Genomic DNA, 17,414 nt, shown 5'->3' with positions numbered 1-17,414 from the left:
CTAGAAAAAACAAATGTAAAATCTCTTCTGCCTTTAAATGTTCCACACTTATAGCATTATACTTGGAAGAGTTAAGATTTATTTTATATCTAGTTAAAATGATGCCTTGGCTGGCCACAGAGGCTCACCCCTGTAATCCCAGCACTTTGGGAGGCCGAGGCAGGTGAATCACCTGAAGTCAGGATTTTGAGACAGCCTAATTTGGTGAAACCCCGTCTCCACTAAAAATACAAAAATTAGCCGGACCTGGTGGCAAGCGCCTGTAATCCCAGCTAGTCAGGAGCCTGAGGCAGGAGAATCACTTGTACCCAGGAGGCGGAGGTTGCAGCGAGCCGAGATCGTGCCACTGCACTGGCAGGTGCCAGTCCAGGCGACAGAGTGAGAGACTCTGTCTCAAAAAAAAAAATTAAAATAATACTTTAAAAATACCGATGGAGGGTGAGTTTAAAATTGAAGTTCAAAAGAGATAAGGCAAATATTATAAAATATTAATACATTTTAATATAAGTGATGGATATATGGGTATAATGTTATTTTTTCTACCCTTAGTGTGGTTGAAATTTTTTATAATAAAAAGTAAAACAAAATATAATGTTCATGATTTGATAATACTTGTCTTCTCTTTAGAAAGTAATTTTCTTTAAACTATTTTTATCGTTCATTAATTCAGTTCAATATAATTTACTCCAAAATATTTTTCTCAAATGTAATTTTTAAAAATCATTAGATCTCTACCTTTAAAAGATAATCAGAATCCCAATAAAACCCTCACTAGAGTCAAATCATAAAATCCGCCATTTTTACTTTCAAGACTTACTAAATATGCTGTCTTTGAGTACAACATTAAATTCGTATTTGATTTACTATCAAATGCAGCGTGCTTCAATTTCATTTTAGATCCCTCACATTTAAACCACCTTTAACAGGGCTGAAAGCTGTTGCTGAGGTTGACAAGTGTTGGCATAACAAGTAAATGAGACAACGGTCATTTTTACATGTATGAATTATTTGACAGTATTATGAGTCAGGCATACCCTGAAATGATAGTTACTTATTGAGCTCACTGTTAAGTTAAGTGAACTACTCCTGCAGTGAGTTCAAAGGAGAGGTATAAACAAATCTGCCTTTCGGTTTTTCTAAAACCTTTCCAGTTTTTGTAATATTTTCTTTAAAAAGGAAACACTGCCAAAAAATAATAAAAGACCCTTCATAGGTATTTCATCACTAGAGGCTGCTCCAGATGGTAGCAAGGTGTCTGTAGGTAATTCCCCTGTCTCATACATGTGAGGCAGAGAGCATATTTTCACAGAGCCTTGAAATAGGCATTAGCAGAGAAATGACTTAGCTGATCATGCACTACGTAAGTATGACTGCTTCCCAAGACCAAACATCAGACAGAGCGTCACACCAGGAAAGGGCCAAAACTACTGTGTCAGTATTGGAGAGCTCTGATTCTATTCCTAATACTGAAGAGGGGTTTGAAAAATACTTTATGCAAATAATAGCTATCTTTTCTTAAGAGCTCACTATGCTAAGCCCTTTATGTACAATAACTCCTAACATCCTCATTACTATTTGTGATGGTTAATTTTATGTATCAAAGTTGAATGAGTTGACTGCATAAAGCAGATGGCCCTCCATAAGGGGAGTGAACCCCATCTATCCCTTGAAGATCTGAATAGAATGAAAAGACTGACCCTCCCCAAGAGTAATAGAGAATTCCTCCTGCTTGACCACCTTCAAATGTGAACATCAGTTTTTTCCTGACTTAGGACTCAAACAGCATTGGCTCTTGCTGCGTCTTGAGCTTGCTATTTTCCAGGCTGGAATTACTTCGTTGGCTCTCCTGGGTCTCTGGCTTGCCAACCTACCCTGAAGATCTTGGGACTTAGCCTTTATAATGATATGAGTTCATTCCTTATAAAAAATATCTTTATTTATTATAACATATGCATTCTTTTGGTTCTCTGGAGAACCCTGATAAACAAACCATATATCATAAAGTAATACATTTATTCCTATTTTTCCTGTTAAGAATATTAAGGATTGTAGAGCGTATATTTCTTTTCATAGGTTTCTTTTCCTGCTAGACTATAAGCTCCTCCAGGATAAGTATTTTTGTCTGTTTCATTCACTGATGAGTCCTAAGTGCCTAGGATAATGTGTTTCATAGTAGGAGTTCAGTTTGTTAACCAAATGAATAAATTCACCTGGAAAGTGACAGAGCTAGAGCTGGAAATGAGGTGTGGCTGCTGCCCAGATCTGTTCTTTTAACCTGTATTATGAAATGTCTCTTAGATTTCCTTGATATTTTCAGAAGGCAATCTTCAAAAGAATAGTCCTTTTTAGAAAATTACTGGCCTATTTGAGTTCAGTCTTAAAGCTATTAAATCCTGATAGAGGATAAAATCAGGATCCCAAAATATCCCAATGGGTGGAACACTGGACTTGCAAGATGAAATTTAATTACGAAAAAAAAAAGTAATGTCTTTTTATTCCAAACAGCAACTAAACTTATATAGATGTCAAAGGCGTAGCTTAGCAAGAGAATAAATAAAAAAGTCCCTGGAGGATTAATTGACAGGGAGCTTGATATAAATCAGCACTGAACAGTGGTTGCCAAAAAAGCTAATGCAATTCTTGGCTGCATTAATAGAATATTTTGTCCAGATCAAGGGAAATAATAATTCCATTCAATTATGCCTGTATATCAAACCACATCTAAGCCACACACTTCAAGAAGAGAGGTAAACTGGAGTACATTCAAAGGAGAGTCACCAAAAAGATGAAGAGAATCAAAGTCATGTTATACAAAGATTAGCTAAAGGAGCAGAAGATGATTGCCAGAAAAGTCAGCAAACATCTGAGATGTCTTCGACATTTGTAAGGCTGTTATGTCTAAAAGATATTATTATTTTTTCCTAACTGGCCCCAGAATGGACTTTGGCCTAAGTAATGAAAAGTTAATGCTATAGTATACTGTCTCAGTTTTCCAAAAGTGATATTGACAACATCATGGCAATAGTTAAGATCTCACTCTCTGGTTGTTCAAAACTGACAAAGCTACAATTTGTACTTAGTTGGTAGGTAAGCTTCAGATGAACTGCTGGAGTAGAAGACCTTTATGGTTCCTTCTAGACATAAATATTATGATGCTCTAACAGAATATTAAAGCTAAAGGTAAAGTGGTCAGAATGAGAAAAAATACACTGAAATCTATTGTATGGTTAATAGCATCAGCACTGTGTAGAAAGCATCCACTTACATTATGTTACTGAAACTGCATTGTCACAGAATTAGTGAGTAAGAAAACTAGAGATTCCTATGATTCCAAATATCTTTCTTCCAAAAGGGAAAACTTCTTGTTTGGTGACTGCTGACACTTTTCAGTTGTGCTTATCAAATCATGAATGATCCTTTCTACAGGGGGCGGTTGGTGCCAATATACATGTAGCCACCCAGGAAAGAAAATGTGCCTCTACCTGAGACTGTAAGGATCACTTGCATCAGAGATACAGCCTGTCTCATTCCATTAGGATCCTCTATATTTTGATCTACACTATGACTGTTAAAAGAAAGTAACATCAATATTATAAAATTATCTGAATATGACAATCTTTTAAAATTTTATTGCACCTAAGGTTTGCATAAAATATGAGATTTTATATAATCTATTTCTGATAGTAATGCCAAGAAAAGTTTATAATAAAGCATCACTTCAAAGAATTTAGAATATTAGTCTAAACGTACATTCTTTCTTTACTATGATTTATTTAATAAGCCACTGTGTTTAGTTATTCTAAATTCTATATAAGCAACAGTGTTTGGTTAGTCTAAGTTCATTCAGCCTGTATAAGCAATGTTCAAAATCCTTCTGGGGCTTTTCGCCTCATTTGGAGTAAAAAAAACAAAAAGTGCTTGAAATGGCCAGGACAGCTTTATACAATGGGCCTCCTTTACACAATGGGCCTCCTCTTTGACCTCTCCTTGGTCTGCTCTCCCCTGTCTTGCTCGGCTCCAGCTCCACTGGCCTCTTGGCTAGTTGTTGACTAATTCCTACCTCTGATTACTTGCTGTTCTACTGCATGGGATGCTCATCCCCCCGCAGAGGACTGAATCCTAAGCTCTTCAGGTCTTGAATAAAATGTCACCTTCTCAGTAAAGCCTTCTTTGCTCCCCCTGTTTAAAATTACAGCCCCTCTATATGAAGCTTCCTATATCCCTTACCTGGCTTTATATTTTTTCCCGGAGATTAAAAAAGTTTACATTGTATGTATTTTATTTTGCAGAAGTGCTTTTATTCACTGCTACGTTCCAGAGTCTAGAACGAATGCTTGCTGAATAAATGAGCAAACAAACAAATGGTGGTCTTTACTTTTGGAAAAAAAACTCATGTAGCTTCACTCTTAAAGATGGTGTGATACATTGTGTTTACTGCCCCTGTATAAAACTTCTCACTTAACATTATGTAGACACCTCTAAAAAATGTCTTGGAGACCATAAAGAAAAAAAGATTAATATGTAATAATATCTCTAAGATTTAAAAGAAATAATATAATTTGGGTCTTTTCTACATACTCGAACAACATAATTACAGAGATATATGGTGGCTTTCTGTTAAAAAACATTGCTAAGAGATAGACATAGTAGATTAGGTAATGCATATTTTAGCCTTATGATCATAGTCTTTCCAAAGAGTGAGAGAAAAAAAAGTCTTATTCGTTCCCTCACTTAGAAAATGTGTCCTCAGAAATATTTCCACTCTTATTATTAAATGCATTTTCCAATTCCTCTAGATAGAGCCCAGTGCCAGGTGGTAGGAATATAGGTTGAACAAGTGAACAAGAAAGTCCTGACCTGAAAGGGCTTCTGATTCCTGTTGGGGAGAGGAAAAAAAGAAGAGATTCATACTAACAGCTGTCCCCTTGGAATATGCAGAAATACCGCCAACATTCTTACAGATGAATGATACACAAGAGGATCTGAAAGATTGTAGTGGAAACAGAACTTTGAATAATTGAGAAGGGATTATGAGTGGATGAAACACATCCGTATTCATTATAACTTGTTCTTAGTTGTTAGCTATTTCCTCTAGTGCCTCTGAAGGATTAATAAGGTTATCAAGACACAGTGTCACAACTGATAAGTGTTTTAACCCTTACTGTGACCTGGCTGACAGCAACTGTGAAATCTTAATAGTATCAAATTGTAGTGCTGTAGCATGCTACACTATTTCATTCTTTTATTCCCCATGACTAAAGAACTTGAGGATATTTTTTTATTGGTGTCACTACGGTGATAATATGTGATGCTGTGACATTATGAAGGTTTATTTTACATAATTTTCAGTCTCTACTTTTAAATCTCTCACTTAGTCATACTTTCAGATCTTCATCTAAAATTCTCACCTTCTCAAGTTCATTTCCTAGTCAATCCAGTTATAGAAAGCAAATGCCTAAAGCACCATTCAGTAAAGCCAAGATAGGCATATTGGTTTTAAGTTACATCCGCTTCTCCAAGGAAATACCAGAATCACAATTTAGAATCAACACTTTTTTTGTTCATGAATTTAGGTATGCATTTTGCTTGATTGGATCATGCCAACAGGTTGACATTATTTTAGGCTGCTTTAAAATGCCAATGATCTGAGGAAAAAAACATGATTATTTTACCCTTTCATGACATGGAATAAGAATCAATGGTTTAATTTTGTTTGGCCTATCCTACTACACATCCTGTATGTAGCAAACCATAGTTCCAGGATTTTATAAGAGTCATCAAAGGCTGTGGAGAGAGTAAAGCCAGCCGTTGCTGCTTAACAGCACCTGTCAGGGAACGTTATGTTGCCAGCATATATGCACCTTCCCTGCATTAACAAAGCTTGCAGATGAATACAACATGAGCTTCAAAGGTAATAGATGCTGCATTTTGATAAGGTTTTAATGGACATGGACATTTCAACGAAGCTATAATGGGTGACAGCTTAAATTCAGGATCTGAGAAAGCCTTTAATTAAGATTTATAAGGCCAGCTACTGGAAGCAAATATAAAATGATGGTTAGACATGGTGAAAAAGGAAGATGACTGATGGTCCCAGTGCTTTATAACTAACCCTCATGCTAACTTAGATGATTTCATAACATTTCCAAATATGGAGAGTTTTGTAGCTCTGTGTCACAGGAGATAGGGAGGAACAACTCTGAAATTGCCCAGCCCAGATCCAGAGTATTAACAAGTGACAGGCTCTTTGTGTGGGTGATGAATACCAATACCACAGTGTCCCACTGGCTTCTGATGACCAGAAACTATTATTCCCAGCAGCAGCAATGCCCAACAGAGTTTTAGGCTCATACCCTTTAATGTCAAATAGGCCTCTAAGCCTCTTCCCTATCCTCTGTTGTCCAAAAGCAGGTTCAAAACGGCCTGTGCAATCACCAGTGGAAATAACACTTCTACAGATCCAGTTTAGTATCAATGCTGTCACTCTTCTTCAGAGACAACTCAAAAGCGGTGACCACAGCCTCACTGAAAGAGCATTTAGAGTGTAGTGTTAGCAACATTCACTATACAAAGAGTCCACATGTTTCTTTCTACAGCTGGGAGATCATAAGGAAAAGGCATAATGTGTATACTTTTGATAGGATCATGTTGAATGAGTGGCCTTTATTTCAACCCAAAAGAAGCCAGTGCCAAGAAGGCAAAATGATTGTAAAAACTGAGAAATATAAGTGGGAGCTAAATGCTGAGTATACATGGTCATATAAATGGAAACAAAGGCACTGGGGAGGACTATCAGGAAAGGAGGGAAGGGGACATGGGATGAAAAACTACCTCTTGGGTATAATGCTCATCACCTGGATGACAGGATCATCCGTACCCCAAACCCTAGCATCACACAATATGCCCATGTAACAAACCTGCACATGTACCCTCTGAATCTAAAATGAAAGTTGAAATTATAATTTTTTTTGAAATACTGAAAAAATTCTGGGCACTAATTTCCACTATCCTCAAGCTATAGTAAAAGTTTCTTTGTGTATCTTAGAATCATAGAATCTCAAGCTGGGAAGGACACTAACATATCTTGTTTAAAGACATTTTGGATCATAAATAATTCTACAAACTGAAATTAAGTACAATGTCTTGAGCCCATAATATGTTCAATGCAATAGCTTTTTCTGCCAAGATATGGTTTATGTTTTTAAGTAAAATTACGGCTGTGGAGAGGACAGTATAACCACATAAAACAGATGTTAATTGTTAATTTCATTTCAAATAATTAAGGTAACAGAGTTAGATATCAGAATTATAGTGCTTAAACTTGGGCAGAAGTTAGAATTAGTAAATCTAAAGATTAGCATGCAGCTACTCAATATATTTTCATAGGTACAATGAAGATAATAGAATACATACTTTTATTGTTTATACAGATCAGTTGATAATGAAGACAAAATATTTAGCAAATACGATTTACTTTTTTACTCAACAAGCACAAATTCAACACACTTCCTACATTGCAGTGTCATACACAACCTTCTCTCAGAACATTTTATTGTACTTATTTGCCTACAGACTAATTCTTCAATTAGTCTACAGCTTTGCTGCTATGGTCTGAATGTGTCTCCCAAAATTCATATGTTAGAAACTTAATCCCACTGCAACAGTGTTGGAAGGTGGGGTCTTTGGGGAGGCATTCAGTTCATGAAAGCTCCACTCTCACTTATGCATTCATGCTGTAATCAAAGGGCTTGATGGAAGGCATCTGTCTCTCTGTTCCCTTCTGCCTTCTGCCATGTGAGGACACAGTGTACCAGCCTTCTGGTGGGTATGGCATTCAAGGCGTCATCTTGGAAGTCGATTGTAGTCCTCACCAGATGCTGGTACCTTGATCTTGGACTTTCAAGCCTCCAGAATAATGAGAAATAAATTTTTGTTCTTTGTAACTTACTCTATGGTATTCTGTTACAGCAAAGACAAAAATTAGTACCAGAGAAGTGGGGTGTTACAAATACCTAAAAATGTGGAAGTGACTAAATAATGGATAGAGGCTGGAAGTCTTTTGAAGTGAATACTGGAAAAAGCCTATGTTTTCATGAACAGAGCAGTAAGAGTGATTCTGGTAAGAGCTCAGAAGAAGAGGAAAGCTGCAGCCCCAATCTTCTTAGAGATAACCTACATTGTTGTGAACACAATGCTGGTAGAAATATGACAAGTAAAGGATACTCTAATGAGGTGTTAGACAGAAGTAAGGAATATCTTACTGAAAACTGGGAGAAAGGCTAGCCTTGATACAAAATGAAAAAGAAGTTGGCTGAACAATGTCAATATCCCACAACTTTGTGGAAGGCAGAACTTAAGAGCAATGAGCTAGAATATTTAAAAAGAGAAATCTCTAAGCAGCAGTGTTTACTGCTTATAGTCAAATGTGAGAACAGAGAATGATTCAAAGACAGAATTTATAATTAAAAGAGAAACAGTATGAAAAGATTTGGAAAATTCTCAGCCTGGCTTTGTGGAGAATTAAAAACTATGCTTAGGAGAGAAAACCAAGGGTGTGGCCCAATGACCATTTATTAAGGAGATTAGTGTGGACAGAAGGAAGCCAGTGCTACTCATCAAGACAATGAGAAATTGACCCCAAAAGCATTGCGGATATCTAGGGCCTTGAGGGCAGAACAGTTTCATAGGAGGGGCCTAGGGTACCCATGGGTCCTTGGAGCTCACTGCCCATGGCCACCTCAAGTCTCTGTTCCCTACATTCCAGCACAGCTTTTCTCAGGCACCAGGCTGTGACTCAAGCAGGACCAGTACAGCTCAGGCTGTCACTCCAAAGGGCACAAACTACAAAACTTGGCAGCATCCAGACAGTTCTAATTCTGCAGGCACACAAAGTGCACAAACTGTGGAGGTATGGCTTTCTGCACGAATATTTCAAAGGATGCTATAGACAGCCTCAGAGTTCCAACCAGAGACCTGCCACAGAGGCAGAGACACTGCAGAAAGACTGCACTAAGACAATATTTAGTGGACCTGTGGAGCAGGACTACCCTTGAGATACCAAAACTGTAGAGTCCCTGGCATGCAGTACCAGCCTGGGAAAGCTGCAGGCATATGACTTCAAGGTATAAGAGCTGATACGTGGGCTATGTCCAACAAAGCCATAGGGATGGAGCTTCCTGGGGCCTGGGAACCTCAACCTCCCCATATCCCAGTATGTCCAGAAGGCAGGACATGAAGATAAGATTATTCTCTAGCTTTAAGATTTAATCTTCTTTTTCCTGTTAGGCTTTGGACTTACTTGGTACCTGTTACCCCTTTTTTCTTTACTATTGCTCCATTTTGGAATAAAATTGCCTATCCTATTCCTGTCTCACTATTACATTTTGGAAGTACATAACTAGTTTGATTTCACAGACTCACAGCTGGAGAGCAATTTGCCTCAGGGTGAATTATACCTTGAGTCTCACCCTCATATTTAGATGTGAGTTTGGACTTAGACTTTTGGGTTGATGTTGGAACAAGTTAAGACTTTTGGGAATATTGAAATGGAATGAATGGATTTTTCATGTGAGAAGAATATAAATTTGGGGGCCAAGCATGAAATTCTATAATCTAAACATGTTCCGCCAAATTTTTGTGTTGGAAACTTAATCCCCAAAGCAACAGTACTGGAAAATGGGTTTTTGGGAGAAGTGTTTATGTTATGAGGGTTCCACCCTCGTGAATGGATCGATGCCATTATAAATGGGCCTGATGGAGGGAGGTTAGTCCTTTTTTTCCCTCTGCCTTCTGCCATGTGAGGACACAGTGCTCCCTCCGTCTTCCCTGAAGCAAGGTTCAAGGTGCCATCTTGGAAGTGGAGACCACACCTTCACCAGACACCAAACCTGATGGTGCCTTGATCTTGAATTTTCCAGCCTCCAGAACTGTGAGAAATACATTTCTAGTTTTTACAAATTATTCAGTCTATAATGTTCTGTTATAGCAGCACAAATGGACTAAGATACTTGCCAAAAGCAGAGGTTGTTTCTTAATGATTTTTGAATTTTAGTGACTAAAGCAGTGCCTGGAGCATAACAGATAATAAATGTTTTTTGGATGAAGAAGAGATAAAAGGAGCAATAAATGCCAAAACCTGAGCTAGGCTTCCAGGACAACAAGATGATGAACTAACCTGTAATTCATGTACTGCCTTTATATGTTAGTTGGGAAATGGAAATGTAAAAATATATATGCAATTTATATAGTGAGAAAAATATTTTAATAAATGTATAAGAAATATAATCAGAACACCAAGATCAGCAAATAGTCAAGTCCAGGGAAAATTTTCTATGTTCTTTTTAAATTTATTCAACATATATTTATCAGGTATACATATATACTAGCATTGTTTAGGATACTGTAAATGTCATACTGAACAAAAAATGTATTTGCTGCCCTTGTGAAAAAGTAGTTGAGATATTGTAAAAAGTTACCTGTGCCTACTTGAGGTGATCTCTCCCCTCCATGTCCCTCGCCTTCCCAGCAGTAGAGATTGGAGGAAAATATGAGAAAGAGACCTAAGATAGATAGTGAGGAAGAGACCTACTTTTAACTTGTTTGTGCCATAGTATAAATTTGGAGAAGATTTTGGAGACATTAATATTTATTCCATATCTATGACAAGATTTTCAATCAGCTTTAGCCGTAGTAAAGGTATTTTGATCTCCATGTGATTCTCTTCTATATCTTCTGTTTCAATTGGTTCTAAGTTCTAGACCCTTAAACAATTGGTAGTCATGACAATGGGGAGAAATAGAAATATTTAGATTATTTTCTCAAAGTAGTTCTTATTGCTTAACTGAACTGAGGAAAGAAGAGAAAGGATGCTACCATCATTCCTGGCTCTAGCAGCTTGGTGGATAATGATGTCGCAGTGAGACAGGGAAGGCTGGGAAGCGGACTAAGAGCATGACAGCTCTGTTGACAATGATAAGGAACAAGGAGGAGAAGCAGATTTGAGTGAAAGAAGCCATTTTACTTTTAGGCATGTTAAGGTTGAGACATATAAAGTAGCATTTGCATGTGAAATGTTTTAGCATACAATCAGAAAATAGCTCTCTGGAGCCCATAATACTGACTTGAATTTTTTTTTATGTATAGGCTATATTTGAAATCACCAGGGTAGACAAGATTGTCCAGGTAAAATACATAATGTGAGAATTGAAATTTAGAACTTAAGAGGTCAGCACTAAGGAATGAATAGAGAGAAAGAAACAAACAAAAGAAACTGAAGAGGTTTATTCAGAGATAAATGGCAAGCCATTGAAGAAATGTGGTGGAAATTAACGGAAGACAAACTTTTAAGAAAATAAGGTTGGTTGGCATCAATGAATGTTGGGACCAGTCACTCAATGTGAGATGCCTAAGCATCACTTTGACTTTTTAATTAGGGAAATGCCAGAGGCCTTAACAAAGGGAGAGATGAGAGTTGAGTAGTGAATGGTGTTAAAGGAATAGTTGAGGAAATTTGGACTCAATCAGGAGAAAATAAGGACCAGACAGGAGCATTTAATATGAAAGTGTTCTTTTCAAGAACACCACTAAAATATCAAATGTTTTTAAAAACATACATTTTAAATACAATTGTCAGTTAAAATGAATATTTTCAATTCCTTAAATATTTTTCAAGTTACTTTTATAATTAAATTTATTTTGTAAAATTCTGTTTTGTATAAAAGGGTTTTCTTGTTTTTCCTTTGTCAATTTATCATAACATATATTTTGGAAACCCATCAAACCCACAGAAATGTTGAGGCAGAATAACTGATGCCAACCATGAAAAAAATTATACATAAGAATCATAAAACTGCAAAATATCAGTTGCAGAATAATATGTAGTTGTAATTAACATTAATGACATTTATGTGAGCATTTTGGTTCAAAATAGTTGCTACTGAAGTAGGGAAAATTGTTTAGTGTGAAGAATGTCTTTTTTGAAGATAATATTACAAATAGACTGGAAGCAGTTTCAAAATTATTTCCCTTAGTCTGTATGCAAAAATTCCCATCAGAAGATTAGGCAATTTTCTACCATAAGTAATTGGCTCTTTGCTGCTAATTAATTTGAACTACCTTTTCATTTGCAAAAGTGTTTCATTTTGTTCTAATTAAAAACCTTCTTTATCAATTCATTGTCTATTTTGTCTGAGTATATACACTTCTACCTTCATCCTACTGGGCTTTTAGTTACTACACAGTTTTTGTTAGAGATTACTTACTGTTCAATTTCAAAGGAAAATTAGAATGAAAGTCAGCAATAATAACAACGAATTCACGAACCATGAAATTGGTGCGTTGAAATAAATTGCACTAATTTGGTTGAAGAGTTGAACACTGCCAAATGAATCCTCTTAACACGAACTATAAGATAATAAAAGCCCTCATTTTTGACACTGCTCAAAAACATAAGGGTTCAGTCTTTGGAAATAAAGTGACATAATAAAATAGAATACAAATTGTAGATAGGGAAGTGAGATTCGGTGTTTGGGCAAGTCTCTAGTAGAACCAGTGCTCTCTATGGCAGCTCAGGACCTTACAGTTTGTGATCAAAGTGACCCCATGAGAAGAGATTCATACATTTCCAAGTAAATCTTCAAGAGACACTCTCATCACGTCCACAAGAAAGAGAGAAAGAGAGCACTTCCTAATCCTGGTTCTTGCTGACCACTCTAAAAGTGAAGTTTGATTTCAATTGTCACAAAAGTGAAATGCCCTTCACATACTTTGAGTTTGTTTTGAAGAACATCAACATGGCCTCGGGGAAAGTTTGGCTTGTGTCTGGGGGACCTGAATTTCTCCCACAGATAAATAAATAATTTCCTTTCTAAAGAATTAATATGACTCTGCTGTTCTGGAATATGCATCATTATTGTAAGAAGTAGCTCTGCATTTTGAAAAGAGAATAAAAATGTCTTGTGAAGATATAGAACATTTTTTCCCTTTAAAAACACATAAAATGTGAGGCTGAAACCATCTGTCCCTGCTCCCTTTACTGATTTTAAATCAGCTCTAACCCATTCACTCTCCTCACATGCTAAATTACCAGTAACTCCTCTATTTCTCCATCCTTAAACCTGGAGTCATAACTAATTCTTTTCTCAAGCCTGAATTGATATTTAAACAAATTGAGGCATATGAAGAATATATTTTCCTCTTTTAAAATGTTATAATGTGCATCCTTGAGGGTCTGCGATAAAGTTAAACTGATTTCACATAACTCTCCAGATCAGTCTCTATAGGCCTATCAGTGAAGAGAGGCTACTCTGACATCATTCAGGTCTGAAAAATACACAGCAGCGCACAATCTGTAACAATTCAGCTTCTTCCCAAATATGGCTATGTCTCACACTCATATGTAGAACTATTTTGAAATGTTGACTTTGAGGCCCCACTCCACATCCACTGGCTAAAAATTTTCAGAATTCTGTTTTTTAAAAAAGATTTGCTAAAGATCCTAATGCCACGAACCCAGCAACAAGTCTCTAACTACTCTGGGCTAAGGGGAGGCAATTCTGGGAAATTCTCAAGAAGGAAGAGTATCCATACAGTGTGAGACCTTGAGCATTTTAAAGAACTTTTGAACTACAATAAGAGAATATCATTATACAGAAAAGGAAACCAAAGCCAAGAGAAGCTGAATGACTTTCTCACTGCAATCAACCTAGTAAACGGCCAAATGGATGATCAGAATTCAACTCTGGGTTGGCTAACCCAACCATCAAATGACAATAAGTGAGTTGAGATAGCAGAGATAAGCAGAAAGCACTTATGAGTTTTGTTGTTGTTGTTGTTGCTGTTGTTATCTTCCAGTTCATGGAATTCATTGCTTAATATCCAACTGTCAAGATAATTTTAATGTGAACTGTACATTAAATGCCTTGGTAGGCGCTATTCAAGTTAAAGGGCAAGATTTTTAAAGGATAAAATGATATTGACAAAGTAGTGTTCTTTTCAAAGCAAGTAAAACTAGGTGCTGTGGGAACATATTGCTGTCTGAATCCTATGGACAAATCAAGAAATAATGCCAGATGCGCCCCACTCCTCACTGCTACGTGGCATAGAGAAGCTCTGGCTGGTACCTGTTTCACCTTCTAACTCATTACTCGATACGCTCTTTCCCCAGCTCTACCTTATGTCATTCAACTCAGGGGTAAGACAGAGATAAGAGAACTGCCCACCCTTGAAAGGTATGTAAGTACAGTGATGACCAGAATGAAACTTTTTTTCCAGAGAGAAGTGAAAACATATGAGAATAATGACTATACTACTCCCGGCACATCCTTAAAAATTTATTTTGACCCAAACAAAAATATATTAGCCCTAGGTCACACCATAGTCTTAGAATAAAGGGGCTTTGTATGGTCTGTAATAATGCCAAGATTTAGGGTGGGATGAGGTGAGTGTCAGGTTCTGCATGTCTCCCCTATTTCATATTGTGAAAAATGTGAAATTTATTCACATATATTTTTAAGTAGGCCACCATTAAAGTGCTATACAACTATTAATAGCAAGATCAGTGACTATAACGTGAACATCTTTAACTAAAGAGCAATTTTGATGACTTTGCTATTAGAATCAAGGACAATTATATACAGCCAGGTGTGCTTTATTTTCTTCCTTTTAATATTTGAATGTGTAACAAGGGACTTTAATAATGACACATTTTAATAAGGTAAGAAGTTCTAAAATAAGTAAGTGATTTTCATTTGTGATAGCATGGTGTGCTGAACCTACACCCAAAAACATTCGTTGCAAATTCTATTTCTATGGAAATCTTATACTTCAAATCACAATAATGCACTTTTTATTTTAAAAAATTGCCTTAGGCATTAAATGAGTTAATTTTCAAATGACTCCCTTCACTTGCCTACTTAGATTTCACCCAGTAAACATAATCTGGATTGCAGATAAGACATAATATTGTAGTTTAGACATGTCAAATTGTGTATGATCAAATATGAAAGCATTCAATACGATTTTAATCTATTTAATCAGTATTTTATGTCATTTAAAATATTCATTACTGGTTTCTACATTCTAATTTTTTATTCTTTATTTCGAATACATTTGCTGGCCCCAAATCACAGTGTTTCTTTTACTAATGTTCTTATAGTCAAATAACCAAATGTGGATTTAAAAGTAAAAAACAAAAAAGTACAAAAGCTATAGTAACTGTAGAGAGATTGTGTTTTACTCATAATTTGAATGCTCTATTTGCAATTATTGTTGCAATGTCTTGCAAATAGTAGGTGCTCAGTATAGATTTGTTGAGTCAATTCCCAAACCTTCCAAGAAAGCTCAGCAAGCATTTCAGGAAGAAATTATCTCACCAGATTGCAAAGTGGATTACAGCATTCAAAGACTAAAATTCTAATTCTCACAGTGTAGAGCCAGGGTCTATCCATCTCCAAAGCCCATGCGCTTTATGGCTATTCTGTTTTGCCTTTAGGAGACATTCCTAGTGAATCTAAAATGTAAAACATAAAATCTTATTCTCTTTTTGACTCTCCTATGCTTTGTTGTGACACCGCCCTCTGTAGTGTAATGTTGTATAATAGATCAAACTGAGAGTCAGCTAAGCTGAAGTTGGCCATGAAATGGCTGTGCATCTTTGAATAAGTCACTTTATCTGAGCCAGGTTTGTCCCATGCTATCATCTGTAAAATGTGATGCTTAAAGTAAATGATCCAGTTTTAAAATTCTATAAATTAAGTAGATAGGCCAATGATATAACTAGATTCAAAATAATTTACACCAGAACAAACAAGTTAGTGAAGCTATTTCCATAACATGTTCATAAATTGGGTCATGTTTGTTATGAGATAGTTTTAGTCACTAAACAGTTCAATTAATATTAAGTTTCTCCCAGTTCAGTAAGTAATTTCTCTCTCTTCCAGATTTCAACAGGAAGGAGTTGTCTTTAGCTAGTTACACAAGGTTTAGAAGGTTGCATACTACATGGACTTGTTAATATCTTGGTATATATAAAATCAAATCTTTTCAAAGAAATTTAAAAAAGGAAAAAAAGAAATGAGGAGGTGAAAATAATCTGTCATTGGATACAAACATAAATGGAATTCCACTAAATTAGTGCCCCTCCATGAAAAACTTTGTAACACACATAGATTAATTTTCATTGTCAAAATCCAAAAATTTAACAAAATCTCATATTTCCAACTCTGGTGCTGATGAATAATCACTGGTGTGTATTTTGTCTCTGAGCATGATTAATCCAACTGTGTAAAATCTTTCAACACAGTAAGAAAAAGAAAGGCGATAATGGTATTTTCCCTCAGAATCCTCCAAAAAGAAGGACTTCTGAAAACCTCATTTTTCTAAAATTGCCTCCTATCACCTCTGGTTATTTACTTCAAACTCTGTTAACTAACAGAGAATTTATCTTTTCAAGGAATATAGCTGTCCAACTCATGACTAAAATGACAGAAAAGTTTACAGCCTTGTTCAGAGACATGTTTGCCTAAAGGGGATAAATGCCTGATTGTTTATGTTGCTCTTTATATTTTTTTCTAATGCAAACTGAACACATGATGAAAGTCAACATAGAAAAAGATGTAACCTTAACTGGAGATCTTCTGACAGATAAAAGTTAACAGACGAGCTGAGGCCCTACAACTTGATGGGTCAAACTAAAACTATGAACACTGTCAGACACCAAAGTATCTCTAGGATAGACGGCAAGAACCCAGGATCTTGATTCAGCTGGTTAACTTGATTTCTTAACTTGTAGCATTTAGTAAGAGATACTATGCTGCAACCTCATTCACTTATTTTTTTTTCAACAAATACTAACTGAGCATGTTCTACATGTCGGCAAATGTACCAAAATGTTTATTTTGGGGGGACCACTAGCCTATAAGTTCCCTTTTAGGTATGGGTAATTTCATGTTTTCAGAAATATTATATTAAAACATCTCTGAAAAGTTGCATGAAAGTCCAACTATCAGCTTCTATGCAAAAAGAAAGATTCCAGCCCAAATAGCTAAAACATTTTCTGAAATCCTTAATTAAATATTTTTTCTTCACAGTATTTGACAATATATTTCTAGCATTTTGTTCATGTTTTTACATCAGTCTCTTCATTCTCAATTTAATTCCAATGAGCTTTTAGTGAAGCTAAAGATTCGTTGCTCTCAACATGGCTGATGACTTCCTAGCATCTTTCATTTACACTACATATATGAGGCCCCCTTTTTTTTTTTTTTTTAATACAGAGTCTCGCTCTGTTGCCCAGGCTGGAGTGCAGCAGCGCAATCTCGGCTCACTGCAAGCTCCGCCTCCCAGGTTCACGCCATTCTCCTGCCTCAGCCTCCTGAGTAGCTGGGACTACAGGCATCGGCCACCACGCCCGGCTA

At 36.3% G+C, this 17,414-nt stretch overlaps 1 long non-coding RNA gene across 1 annotated transcript in view; it reads right to left on the bottom strand.

Moving 5' to 3' along the window:
- Window positions 1-10,959, bottom strand: part of LOC130540713 (uncharacterized) — a 29,099-nt gene extending 18,140 nt beyond the window's left edge. Inside the window, exon 1 of the long non-coding RNA XR_008954706.2 lies at window positions 10,476-10,959. This is a non-coding gene — a long non-coding RNA (uncharacterized LOC130540713). The remainder of the gene's footprint in view (window positions 1-10,475) is intronic.
- Between the last annotated feature and the right edge of the window lie 6,455 nt (window positions 10,960-17,414).

Source organism: Pan paniscus, chromosome 14, assembly GCF_029289425.2.
Source record: "Pan paniscus chromosome 14, NHGRI_mPanPan1-v2.0_pri, whole genome shotgun sequence".
Classification (NCBI taxonomy): domain Eukaryota; kingdom Metazoa; phylum Chordata; class Mammalia; order Primates; family Hominidae; genus Pan; species Pan paniscus.
Note: the sequence above shows the minus strand (reverse complement) of the source record. Positions and strands in the feature narration are given on the sequence as shown.